Source organism: Mauremys reevesii, linkage group 1, assembly GCF_016161935.1.
Source record: "Mauremys reevesii isolate NIE-2019 linkage group 1, ASM1616193v1, whole genome shotgun sequence".
Taxonomy (NCBI): domain Eukaryota; kingdom Metazoa; phylum Chordata; order Testudines; family Geoemydidae; genus Mauremys; species Mauremys reevesii.
Window position 1 is genome coordinate 359,464,097 of NC_052623.1, and position 14,291 is coordinate 359,478,387.

The window sequence follows — 14,291 nt, forward strand, 5'->3', positions numbered from 1 at the left end:
ATTGTCTGTAACAAAGGTATAAATGCTTGTAGTGATTGTTTACTAATTGAGAGAGACCTGTCCGGGACAAGGGGCAACCCTGTTTCCTAGGACACTCTCTCCCTCTATTGTAATTACTAGAGAAAGAATAAAGTATTTGATTTTGCTGCACCCAAACAAAAAGCGAGAACTGAGTTTTTCTTCGACAATTTGGGGGCTCGTCCGGGATGGCAACGCCCACGGACACACAGACGGAGGCTACCTTAGAAAGACTGGAAGAGTATGGACTGTGAGTCCGCAAAGACAAGTGTGAATTCTTCCAGCCCTCTGTTGAATATTTGGGACACATCATTGATGCTACAGGTCTTTGTAAGGCCCCTGCCAAAGTTAAAGCTATTGTGGAGGCTCCTCCTCCTCGAAATGTTAGCCAGCTTTCCTTGTTTCTAGGACCACTGAACTATTATGGAAAGTTTATCTCACAGTTAGCCTCACTGCTAAAACCACTTCATGAACTCCTTGGGCAGAACAAGGCCTGGAAGTGGACTGAAGCCTGTGATGTTGCATTTAACAAAGCTAAGGATGCATTGCTAAATTCTGAAGTTCTGACACACTTTAATCCATCCTTACCCCTACAATTGGCTTGCGATGCCTCCCCTTATGGAGTGGGAGCAGTCGTGTCACACATTATGCCTTCGGGAGAAGAGAGACCTATTGCTTTTGCTTCACGCACTCTAAGCAAAGCGGAAACTAACTATGCCCAAATCGAATGTGAGGCATTGGGAATCATTTTCAGAATTCGGAAGTTTCATCAGTACCTGTTCGGACGGAAGTTTACTCTTCTCACTGACCATCGACCCCTGACTTCAATTTTTGGACCCCACACAGGCATTCCCCCATTAGCCGCTAGTTGTATGCAACATTGGGCATTGTTGCTTTCTGCGCACACATATGAAATCAAATATAGGAAATCCACTCTGCACAGCAATGTGGATGGTCTCTCAAGGCTGCCGTTGCCAGTCAACCATCAAGATATTGCCCAGAAGGAAATCTTTTACTTTGAACAAGTAAAGAATACACCTATCACCGCTATTCAAGTAAAGAAGGCAACTCAAGTTGACCCAATATTGTCCCAAGTTATGGACCTGGTGATGCATGGAACATCTCGGCGAACTTCTGTGGTCTCACCTGACCTTGTTACCTAAATGTCCAGGGGGACGGAGTTATCGGTCCAATCTGGTTGTTTGTTGTGGGGGAGACGTGTCATTATCCCACCACCACTGAGATCACAGATGTTAGAACAGCTACATTCCGGTCACTGTGGAATAGTGCGCATGAAGGAAATTGCACAAAGCTATTTTTGGTGGCCTGGGTTGGACAGTGCTATTGAAGAGAAGGCAAGAGCTTGTATGTCATGTCAGGGTGTGAGGAATGCACCCCAGTGGAAACCCCTACATCCATGGGACTGGCCTGAAAAACCGTGGCAACGTATTCACGCTGGCCCCCTTGAAGGAAGTATGTTCTTGGTGGTGGTAGATGCCCATTCTAAATGGCCAGAAGTCTCTATAATGCAGTCCACTACTGCAGAGAGTACTATCCAAAAACTCTGAGTACTCTTTAGTTGTTTCGGTCTGCCAGTTGTTTCGGTCACTTGTGAGTGACAACGGACCGCAGTTCGTCTCTCAGGTGTTTCAAAAGTTTATGAAGGCAAATGGGATACACCACATCACTTCGGCACCATATCATCCATCCACCAATGGATTAACTGAAAGATTTGTGCAGATAATGAAACAAGCTTTGAAATTGGCAAGGGGACAATTATCCATTCAAAAGCGTCTGGACACCTTCTTACTATCCTACAGAAACACACCTCATGCTACAACCAAGGCATCCCCGGCCTTTCTAATGATGGGACGACAGCTGCACACTTGCTTTGATCTGCTGAAACCTTCTGAACCCCAACAAATTGTGCAACGTCAGCAGCAAGAGCAAGTCATCAGGCATGCACCCAGAGCAAATGACCAAACCTTTAGCCCGGGACAGCCGGTTTTGGCTCGGAATTATACTTCTGGAGCTAAATGGGTCCCTGCCACTGTCATCGCTCAAACGGGACCTGTTTCCTACACTCTCCGGACTGCAGAGGATCTCACCTGGTGGCGACATGTAGATCAGCTGCTGCCAGGTCATACCAGTCCTCAGGACACATCGTCAGTTGAGTTGCCTGACTTCGCCACCTCCAGCGAGACATAGAATCAAGAGTCACCTGTTCCTGACTTTTCCACTCCATTACTGCCATTGGCAGAGATACCCCTCTGCCCGCCATGAGCTGATACCCCATCCTCACCCCTTCACCCTACGAACCCTGAGCCCATTGTCAGGACCGTGCCCAAGACACTTTTGGGTGCAACAACACCAGAAGTCTGCCATAATCCACCTAGAGACAGAAGGCCTCCTCGTTGGCTGGATCTTTAGCTAGGGCGAACCCATGATTACAGGGCAAAATAATCCCCGGGGTTTAGCCGGGAATGGAGGCAGTCTACCCTCCTTCTCTAGTTAGTGTTTATTTTATTTTGGGGACATTCTTATTAAGGGGGGAGGAATATGTTGTGTATTTGGTTGTCGTGGTAATAGAATTTTGTGTTGCTATGGCAACTGAGTCAGATTATTAGGGGATAGCCCAGCCTGTTTGGCTGGCTGTTGGTTAGTTCTGTGTGTAGCAATAAATGGCTGCTCCAAGGTTTACAGCTCTCTGTGTCTCCAGTGATTTCTTCCTAAAGCTGTTGCCCCCAAGGATATAACAAATCTGATCTGGGGAAAAATTGGTCCCTGACCTTGAGCATGTGAGCAAGGCCCACCAGACAAACACTAAGGCCTTGTCTACTCTACAGAGTTTTGGGGCAATAGGCAGCTTTTGATGGCAAAGCAGTGCGGGTGCACACACTGCAATTACACTTCTGGCGACAAAACTCTTTGGTTTTGTTGACAAAGTGCCAGTGTAGGCACCACACTTGATTTCATCACTTTAATTGGTCCCCGGAAGGTGTCCCACAATGTCCATCCTGACCACTCTGGTCAGCAGTTCCAACTCTGCTGCCCTGAAACCAGGTAAACAATCATCTGCCCCTACCCTGCACTTAGAACAGAAAAGAAAATAAGACCTTCATTAAGGACACTACTGAGGATGATTAAATTTATGGGGGAGCAAACTGAGATGCTGAAGTCCCTCAGAACACTCCAACCTGAGCAGATGTGTGTCCGCCCTCCCCTTCAGCACATTCAGAACCATTTCCCATGCCCTGATCAAACTCCGCCCCTGCATTCCTTTCCTGGAGTTCTCGCTGTGCTGTTCAGTCCATCACACAGACACTTTTTCAAATGATACAAACATAAGAACGGCCATACTGGGTCAGACCAAAGGTCCATCTAGCCTAGTATCCTGTTGTCTGACAGTGGCCAGTGCTAGGTGCCTCAGAGGGAATGAACAGAACAGGGAATCATCAAGTGATCCATCCCCTGTAACTCATTCACAGATTCTGGCAAACAGAGGCTAGGGACACCATTCCTGCCCCCCCTGGCTAATAGCCATTGATGGACCTGTCCTCTATGAATTTATCTAGCTCTTTTTTGAACGCTGTTATAGTCTTGGCCTTCACAACAGCCTCTGGCAAAGAGTTCGACAGACTGACTGCACTGTGTGAAGAAATACTTCCTTTTGTTTCTTTCAAACCTGCTGCCTATTAATTTCAGAAAACTTTTGCCATCAAAATTCTGCAGTGTAGAAAAGGCCTGAGAAAGAGAATTTTCAGAACTATCCCAGAGCATTGACCACCCATAGTCACTGCCCCATCTCAGCCATCGTGATCTCTAGGGACAAGGAGCAAAGAATGTCAGCCATAGTTACAGGATGGGACACTCTACACTGGGAAGCAGTGACTCTAAAAGAGATTTGGGGTCATGGGTGATAATCTGCTGAACATGAGCTCCCCATGTGATGCTGTGGCCAAAAGGACGGATACAATCCTGGGATGTATAAACAGTAGTAGTAAAGGGGGGAGCATGGGCCATTATAGCAGGGATAAGGGAGAGACCAGAGTGAACATGGGGGGAAATCAAATCAGCATCTTAGATCTCTGTATACGAATGTGAGAAGTATGGAGAATAAGAAGGAAGAACTTGAAATGCTACTAAAATAACACAACTCTGAGATAGTTGGCATCACAGAGACTTGGTGGGATAATACGCATGACTGGAATATTGGAATAGAAGGGTAAAGCTTGCTCAGGAAGGACAGGCAGGGGAAAAGGGAGAAGGTGTTGCCTTATATATTAAAAGTGTACACGCTTAGACTGAGATTTATATGGAAATAAGAAACAGGCTGGTTGAAAATCTCTGGATAAGGATAAAAGGGGTAAAAACCAAGGGTGATGTCATGGTAGGGGTCAACCACCTAGCCAGGAAGAAGAGGTGGATGAGGATCATCCAAAGAACGGGACTTAGTGATGATGGGGGACTTCAACTACCCAGACATCTGTTGGGAAAACAATACAGCAGGGCACAGATTACCCAAGCTCTTGGAATGTATTGGAAACATTTTTTTAAAATTCAGAAGATGGAGAAAGCTACTAGGGGAGAGTCTATTCTAGATTTTGACAAATAGGAAGAAACTGGTTGAGAATTTTAAAGTGGAAGGCAACTTAGCTGAAAGTAATCCTGAAATGGTAAAGTTCATGATTCTAAGGAACGGTAGAAGGGAACACAGCACAATAAAGATACTGGATTTCAAGGAGGCAGACTTTAGCAAAATCAGAGATCTAGTCGGTAACATCCCATGGGAAGCATGGGAGAAAAACAGTTCAAGAGAGTTGGCAGTTTTTCAAGGAGACATTATTAAGGGCACAAGAGCAAACTATTCCACTGCAAATGAAAGACAGGAAGTGTGGCAAAAGACCACCCTGGCTTCACTAGGAGCTCTTCAGTGACCTGAAATTCAAAAAAGAGTCCTACAAAAAGTGGAAACTAGGTCAAATTAGAAAGGATGAATATAAACAAACAACACAAGTACGTAGGAACAAAATTAGAAAAGCCAAAGTGCAAAACAAAATTAAACTGCTTAGAAACATAAAGGGTAACAAGAAAACATTCCATAAATACTTTAGAAGCAAGAGAAAGACAAAGGACAGAGTAGGCCCATTACTCAATGACCAGGGTGGAGAGGCGGGATAATAACAGACAATGAGGGAATGACAAGTGGACGTCTAACACAGTGAATGCCAGTGAAAATGAGGGAGGATCAGAGGCTAAAATAGGGAAAGAAGAAGGTTAAAATTACTTAGACAAGTTATGTTTTCATGTCACCAGGGCCTGATGAAATACATCCTAGAACACTCAAGGAGCTGCCTGAGGAGACATCTCAGCCATGAGCGATTATCTTTGAAAAGTCATGGAAGACGGGAGAGATTCCAGAGGGCTGGAAAAGGACAAATATAGTGCCCATCTATTGTGATAGTATGGACCCCTTGGTCAAACACGCAAACTAAGCTAGTTACACTAAAGAAATTGGTTACAAATAGTGTTTCTCAGCCTAGATATTGTTGCAGGCAGTTTGCAAAGCTTCTCCAGTTCAGAGTTCCAGCTATATTCCTTTTCAGACTAGACCCCCTGTCTCAGTCTGGACTCCTCCTTTGCCTTCCCTTTTGCAGTCTTTCTTCTTCTTGGGTCCACAGGCCATGGAGAGGAGGAGTCCTGTTTGCCTTCCTCCCCACCCTTCAATAGAATTTGCATAAGGCAGAAATCCTTTGTTTCCCAAACTTGACCCCCACCTTCCCTACAATGGAAAGTTACAAGAAGTCCCAGGTAAAGGTTAGTATCAGGTGACAAGACCACCTGACTCTGTAGGACCACATAGGATCCATGAGTCAGGGCAGTATGGAGCATCCACAGGAAGGCCAACCTTTTCACAGTCCATTGTCCTCGCTGATGGGCCATCCACCCTGTCTGGCTTTTCCATTGTTGTACCTGAAGTGTTAGCAGTGGGTGTCACCCAAAGTAGCATAGTTGTAATACAGGTACATGGTCAATATTCCTAACTTCAGATACAGACATGATACAGGCATACAGATTGGATAATCACATTCAGTAAATCGTAACCTTTCCAATGATATCTCACATGAACCATCTTCCATAAAGTATATCTCAGTTATGTCATATTCTTATCATAAGCATATTTTCATAAAGAATATGGACTGACATATCATAGCTATAAAAAGGGAAATAAGAACAACCCAGGGAAGTACAGACCAATCAGCTTAACTTCAGTACTTGGAAAGATAATGGAGCAAATAATTAAGCAATTAGTTTTAACACCTAGAAGATAATAAGGTGATAAGTAACAGTCAACATGAATCTGTCAAGAACAAATCATGTCAAACCAACTCAATAGCTTTCTTTGACAGGGTAACAAGCTTTTGGGATGGTGACAAGTGGTAGATGTGGTATATCTTGACTTTAGTAAAGCTTTTGATACTGTCCTGCACGACCTTCTCATACACAAACTAGGGAAATACTATCTAGATGGAGCCACTATAAGGTGGGTGCATAAGTGGTTGGAAAACTGTTCCCAGAGAGTAGTTATCAGTGGTTCATGGTGAAGCTGAAAGGACATATAAAATGGGGGTCCTCCAGGGATCAGTTCTGGGTTGAGTTTTGCTCAATATCTTCATCAATAGTTTAGATAATGACATGGAGAGTACACTTATAAAGTTTGTGGGTGATACCAAGCTGGGATGGGTTGCAAGTGATTTGGAGGATAGGATTAAAATTCAGAATGATCTGCACAAATTTCAGAAATGGTCTGAAGAAAATAGGATGAAATTCAATAAGGACAAATGCAAAGTGCTCCACTTAGGAAGGAACAATCAGTTGCACACATACAAAATGGGAAACGACTGCCCAGGAAGGAGCGCTGCGGAAAGCGATCTGGGGGTCATAGTGGACCACAAGCTAAATATGAGTCAACAGTGTGACACTGTTTCAAAATGAGTGAACGTCATTCTGAGATGTATTAGCAGGAGTGTTGAAAGCAAGACACAAGAAGTAATTCTTCCACTCTACTCTGCGTTGATGTGGCCTTAAGTGAAGTATTGTCTCCATTTCTGGGCACCACATTTCAGGAAAGATGTGGACAGATTGGAGAAAATGAAGAGAAGATCAACAAAAATGATCAAAGGTCTAGAAAACATGACCTATGAGGAAAGATTAAAAAACTTGAGTTTGTTTAGTCTGTAGAAGAGAAGAGTAAGAGGGGACATGAGAACAGTTTTCAAGTGCATCAATGATTGTTATTTTGGAGGAGGGAAGAAATTATTTTCCTTAAGCTCTGAGGATCAGACAAGTGGGGTTAAATTGCAGCCAGGGCGGTTTAGGTTGGACATTCGGAAAAACTTCCTAGCTGTCAGGGTGTTTAAGCACTGGAATAAATTGCCCAGGGAGGTTGTGGAATCTCCATCATTGAATATATTTAAGAGCAGGTTAGACAAACACCTGTCAGGGATTATCTAGATAATCCTTAGTCCTGCCAGGAGTGCAGGGGGCTGGACCAGATGATCTATTGAGGTCCCTTCCAGTCCTACGAGTCTAAGATTCTATAGTTCCCCCTGAGACACCTCTTCTCTGTGCAGGGAAGCAGGTGGAAGCCCATATAGGGGTCGATGGGATGAATTTCCCTAGGGTGGGCGGGGGAGGAGATGTGTGGGGAATCTGGGGATAAAACAGGAATGTGGGCAGATAAGTGACCCTCTGAGGCCCCTATCACATTGCAGAGGGCATCCACACCAGGGACAGGTGGTGTCACCTCCTGCCCCGCAGCCTTGGGGTACTCACAGCGCTCTGCTGGTGTAGGTCCAAGGCTGGGCTGCTGCCTGCCGCCGAGTCCCCTGGCCTGTGCTCTGTGCTCTCAGCGCCAAGGGAAGGTGGCAGCCCCTTGTGTGACACATGTGGGCAGCAGCTCTCCGCACCCCGTGAGCATGTCCGAACCCCCCACCCTTCCAGCCCCTGCTATTGCATTAGGTCCTGCTCCCCAGCCTGGGTCAGATTAGAGCTGCAGGCCCTGGTGTCCTGGATCCATGCGGTCACGGATCTCAAACAGCTCGGGAACAGTCCCTGGGAGGAACCCCTTCACTGTGTCAGCCCCCCTTGGGCCACACACTCTCATGGGGGTAAGCGCCTTGGCTTCACCGCCTCCTGGGACCAACCCTCGGCTCCCTCAGCACCCCTGCTTCACAGCAGAAGCTCCCTGCAGCAAGTCCACCTGGACTGGACACCTGAAGTGCGTTGCACACGCAAAGGGAGCCAGGCACCCCCAGGTTCCTCACTCCTGAATGACTCTCAGCCAGCGGGGTAACAGCAGGAGGGTTTATTAGATGTCTGGAACACAGCATAGAAAGTCCTTAGTTACCATGGAGAATGGAGAGTTACAGACAAGTCCAGCTGGGTGAGTCCAGAGCCCAGAGCCCTCTGACCCCTCCTCGAGTCCCAATCCAGCAGCATCTCTCAGTCTCCAGCACCCACACTTAACACCCCCACCTGGCCCCTCCTTAGTCCTTTGTTCTCCAGCTGGTCACACCTGGCTGGCTTCCTGCAGAGGGGGCGGCTGTCCATGGTTGTTAGTTGCTAGGTACCAAAAGTCCAGGCAATTGGAGTGACCATCTTCTTCTCAGGCTCTCAATGGGCCTGGGGCCCAGGTCCCAGACATCCAGGAGTCGGTCACTCCTGGATCTCTGCAAAGGGTGAACAACCTCCCGCCCAAACATGCTTAACCATGCTGCACATAGGGGAAACTGAGGCACACATGGTAGTCATACAAAATGTTATGAAAAATTCCCACTTTCTCATACTTGGGCTTCTCAGGACAGGGGCTGGTTCTGGAAAGAAAGGCCTGGGGGGAAATCTCATCCCACACCTGCCCTAAGCCCCCAGCCCTGAGTGCAGGAAAGCGCCTGCAGCAGGGATCAGTCTCACACCATGAGCTGTAAATTGGAGTCTCCCCTACACCCCAGTTCACTTGTATTTGCTGACAACGACGGGAGCTGGGGAATGAGGGGGGGAGGGCGACAACCCAAACCGTACAGTGATGGCACCAGTCAGCCCCTGTGGTGCGAATGGAGCGATGAGCTGGGCTGCCGGTTACAGACCGGGGAAGCGGCTGTAGGCTAGGTGTCTGGAAGAGATGAGTGTATCTGGGCTCTGATTGGCTGAGACAATTGCTCCTGGCAGGGTGCTTCATGACATCAATGGGGTGCCTACAGGTAACAAATGGGACATAGGGAAGTTCCCATCCCAGGGGTCAGGTGCTGTAGCATCCTGCTGCCCCAGGGCTTCCACCAAAAACCTTTTCCTCCCCAAACACTTGCTCAGGCTCTGGCTCTGCGTGGGGCTGTGGTTCATTTGCTGGCTGTTTGACACTCAGATTTCCCTGATTCCCACGTTGTTTTACAGGGCAAATGTCACCCACCCTCGTCACTCGTAACCCCAAGGGATCGATTCACGACATAGCACCTGTGGGAGGTGCCCTGGTTAGTGATGGAAACAGCCCAAGGCCCCCAGAGGTCAGGAGCTGATTGAATTATCCAGACAGGCCAGGCCCCCACCACATGGCACTGGGAGCTCTGAGGGCCGATCTCTCCCTGGCCAGGTTCCAGGGCCAGCCGGCCATACTCACGTCGCTCCCCAGCACCAGGTACGACTGACCAGAGGGTCCTGCTGTCCCACCTCCGAGATGTAGCAGGGGCAGGGGCATTGCACAGAGATGGCTTCAGCCACCCCTCTCAGGCAGCTCCCACAGACCTGTGATGGGCACCATCTCCTGCTCCCCCCCCCCCGCCGCCCAGCGCCCCTCATCTCCTCTAGAACATCCAGCGGGGAGCCAGCCTCTCCCCGTCCTGCTCAGCACCCACCCCACTCTGCCAGGAATACAGAGCGAACGGCCAGTCACAGAGCTCTCCTGCACAGACCGTTTTGTTGTCACCATTTCATTGCCCCATTAAGAGGTGACAGTTGCTGCCACAATTGCAGTTTTCTTTGTAATCTAACAGTTCTGGTGCATTAGGGCCCAGCCCTGAGTGAGCAACTTACCCAGCCTACAATGAGCTGAGATAACAAAGTGCCGGCTCGTTGCCTCTGGGCAGGGGGCGAAGGAGCTCGCTGCTCTCTGGGGTAACCAGGTTCCTCTGACTCTCTCTGTGGCCAGACACAGCCCAGTATGGCTGGGCCTTTGCCTTAGGCTTGGCCAGCTGCTGCTGTGCAGGGCGAGGCCGCTGATGGCTTCTGCCTTTATGTTTAGTTGTGGTTTTAAATAACCGTTAAAGCACAAGGGCTTAGGAAAGGCACCTTTTCTACTCTGTGTATAAATCCAAAGACAAACAAACAAGAGGAGGAGAGGGCAGGGCAGGGGCACAGAGTGATCTGAGGCGCTTGGTACCTGGGGCGCAACCAAACAATGTGCATCTTAACACAGGAAACTCAAAGCGCATGTGGAGGGACAGAAGGACGAGGATGGCAAAGTGATGGGACTTGGGTGTCTGACCGGAGTGAAGTCCACGGGGCCTGATTCTCAGGGGCTGACAGCTCAGCACTGCTGCCCCTTTATGGAGTCTCCAGCTGAGGCCCCCAAAACTGAGGCCCTGTTGAAAGCCTTGACCAAAGAACATAGAGCAGCTGCGGTCAGAGCCAGAGCCCTGAGGAAATGCTTCTGGACGTGAAGGCTTTAAGCTAAAACCTTGGGGCAGCAGGATGTTACAGCACCTGATCCCTGGGGCAGGAACTTTCCCATGACCCGTTTGCTGGCTGTAGGGACAGGACGGATGTCGTGATTCGCCTGCTGGGTGCAATTGTCTCAGCCAATCAGAGCCCAGCGGTCCTGCTCAGTCACTGATTCAGACCTCAGACCACCAGCCCCTGCACCCTGGCTGGGTGGGGTGTTGTGGTTTGTGGGTTCACTGGATGTCATTCACCCCCCCCACCCCCGGCTGGCGTTAGAGCCATCGGGCCCTTCCCTGTGCTGCAGCCGAGCCACATCAGTGACCACGTGGGCAGGGGCGACTCTAGAAAGTAGGCTGCCCCAAGCAGCGCGGAGCGCTGCGCCTCCCTTCCCCGGTCCCACGGCGGGTCCCCTCTTCCCGCGGCTCCGGTTGAGCTCCTGCCGGCATGCCTGCGGCAGGTCCACCGGAGCCCGGGACGAGCGGACCTGCCGCAGTCATGCCTGCGGGAGCTCAACCGAGCCGCTGGAAGACGGACCCGCCGCAGTCATGCCTGCGGCAGGTCCGCTCGTCCCGGGCTCCGGTGGACCTGCCGCAGGCATGCCGGCGGGAGCTCAACCGGAGCCAAATGCCGCCCCCCCGGGAAACGGCCGCCCCAAGCGCCTGCTTGGCGCGCTGGTGTCTAGAGCTGCCCCTGCACGTGGGGCACCTCCTAATTCCAGTCACTGGCGTGGGGCCAGGTACAAACTGGTCTTGCTGCTGACCCTTCTCCTGGAAAGGGGAACAGCAGCCGGGTTCCTGCCAGAGCCGCCACCTGGGTCAGCGCCCACCAAGCCCCAGGCAGACAGCGAGACGTGCGGGAGTGGAGAGCTGACCCCGCTGGCACTGCCCAGCCCACTCAGGGTGTCACTGGGTGATAGGAACTGCCCTCAGCTCAGCCCATAGCCAGGCGGTTCCTGGCTGGAGCAGGAGGTGACACCCCAAGGCCAGGAAGGCTGGAGGTGAGCTCTTGCTGGCATACAGCCCCTCTCGCCAGCTCTCAGCAGCGCCGGTGACGGCCAGGACCCAGGCCATGGATGGTGCCTTGAGGGACGGGAAAGTAACAAACACAAACTGGTCCATGACAAGTGACGCTGACTAATGTGGGTTTCCAGTGCCTGCCTTTGGCCACGTCTGCTCAGCTCAGCTCAGAGCTGAACACCGCAACCTGGGACACTCTCCGAATGTATCAGCCAAATCCAGCTCTCACCTCTAGGGGACAGGCCCAACGCTGCACGAGGGAGGTCAAACTGTCAGTCTGGCTGCCTAAAAGGCAGAAAACTTCCATAACTCCTCCTGTTCTGCATTTGGGGAGAAGCAGGGAGATGTTCTCATTTTTACAGTGATAATGACATACCTGCTATTCCGTCACTGGCTGGAGAGGATTTAAACAGGAACTAATAAAAAGAAACATTTTTAAATTCAGCAGGACTGGCAAACTTTCACCAAGAGCATAAAAAGAAGTGGCCAAGGAGCTGTCTGAAGCACTAATGTGGATTTCAAGAAATTTTGGGAAACGGGAGAAATTTCAGGACTGGAAAAATGCTGGTGTTGTGCCAATATTTAAAACAAAGAGTAGGAAGGATAACCTGGGTAACTAGAGGCCAATTAGGCCGATGTTGATCATGGGAAAGGTAACTGTACAGATATGATATGTTTAGACCATATAAGACATTTTTCTTAATCCTGCTGGACATTCAGATTAAAATCTGCACTTCACACAATCAGTATAGCCCATGCTAAATCAGTTGAGAACTGGCTAATGCATAGATCTCAAAAACGAATTGTCAATGGGAAATTATCATCCAGAAGGGGTGTTTCATGGGGGGGGGGTCTCATCCAGGGGTCCATTCTCAGCCCAGTGCCATTCAATATCTTCATCAGTGATCTACAAGAAAATATCACATTGTTGCTGGTGATATTAGCAGGTGACAGAAGAATTGGTGGAGCGGTAAATAATGATGCAGACTGGGCAGTTCTACAGATCTACCCTAGTGAAACCAGATGCTCTGGGCTGGACACAGAACTCACTGGTGGGGTCTCTGGCCCATGTGACGCAGGGGATCAGACTAGATGATCACAAAGGTCCCTTCAGGCTTTAACATCTGTGAAAACCAAGGCTCCCAGCGAGCCCCAGGCCCCTCGCAGGCCTTTGGTTCAGCGATATTGAGCCTTGTGTCCAAGTCCCTGGATAACAGACCCTGAGTCTACAGCCTCTTCCCCAGCACGGTCTATAAGAGGCTCATCGATCCGTTGGTACTAGAGGGGCTGATTGACGCCATCAATATATGGTTTGGGTTGTCTCTCTGTGACAGGTTCCCTGGGATGCAACCAGGAACTGGGGTACCACTGAGCTCTCTGACATACCACTCTGGGCCTTCTCTCAGACTGTGAGGTTGTGACAAGCTGGAAACCTCTCCAGATCCCACATTTACACAGCCCATCCACAGGCAGGGACACACCCAGCTGATTTGCATGAATGCTTTTGCCAACCACTCATGAACCAACCATAGACAGGCTCCAGCCAATCTCCCCAGCCTGGGACCCCAGAACTGACCAGTGTAAGTTTATTACCCAGTCTGTCCCTCCCTGAATGTGGAGAAGACAAAGCACCAGCCCCTATTTTTGAGCTACAGGCTGGGGACCGACAGGCTAAGCAGCAGTTCTGCAGAAAAGGACCTGGGGGTTACAGTGGATGAGAAGCTGGATATGAGTCAGCAGTGTGCCCTTGTTGCCAAGAAGGCTAATGGCATTTTGGGTGGTATTAGCAGGGGCACTGCCAGCAGATCAAGGGATGTGATTATTCCCCTCTATTCAGCACTTGGGAGGTGTCATAAACAGATAGTTAAGGGTTAAAGTCTGTTTTACCTGTAAAGGGTTAACATGCAGTACCTGGTGACCACCTGACCAAAGGACCAATCAGAGATGAGATAATTTCAAATCTCTGTGGAGGGAAGCCTTTGTCTGTGTTCTTGGTCAGTTCTCTTTTTGAATCTAACAGAGACAGTCATGTCTCCAAGTTCTTCTGGAGTAGTTTCTACTAATTAATAGTGAGTATTAATTAGAAAGGCGAATTAGTCTTATGATTTGATTTCTATATTTGCAATTGTGTGTTTGCTAAAGGAAATGCTTTATTCCTGTTTGCTGATATTGCTTTTTACTGAGAAAGGGGGAGGGGGGATTCTCTCCAGAGATTGATAAGGTTATTCCCTATGAGTGTCCAGCTTGGGCTCATAGAGATTCTGTATTTTCTTTTTGTTCTCTTAATAAATTCTTTTCTATTAAGGACTTGTTTGGTCTTTCCTTGGGTGGATTCTCAGGGGAAGATGAGGGGGAGGTATCCCTCTGTAGTTAGATCCCGGTGTCTCTCCTAGGAAAAGGAAGGGAGGAGGAAGCAGGGGGAATGGTTTGTTTCTCCTGGGTGTAAGAACTCCATGGATTTGGGGCTCTTGGAATCCCCTAGGATTTTGGGGAAGGACTGTGTCTCAATCCACATTTCCTGATTGAGTGGTGGCAGCTTACTAG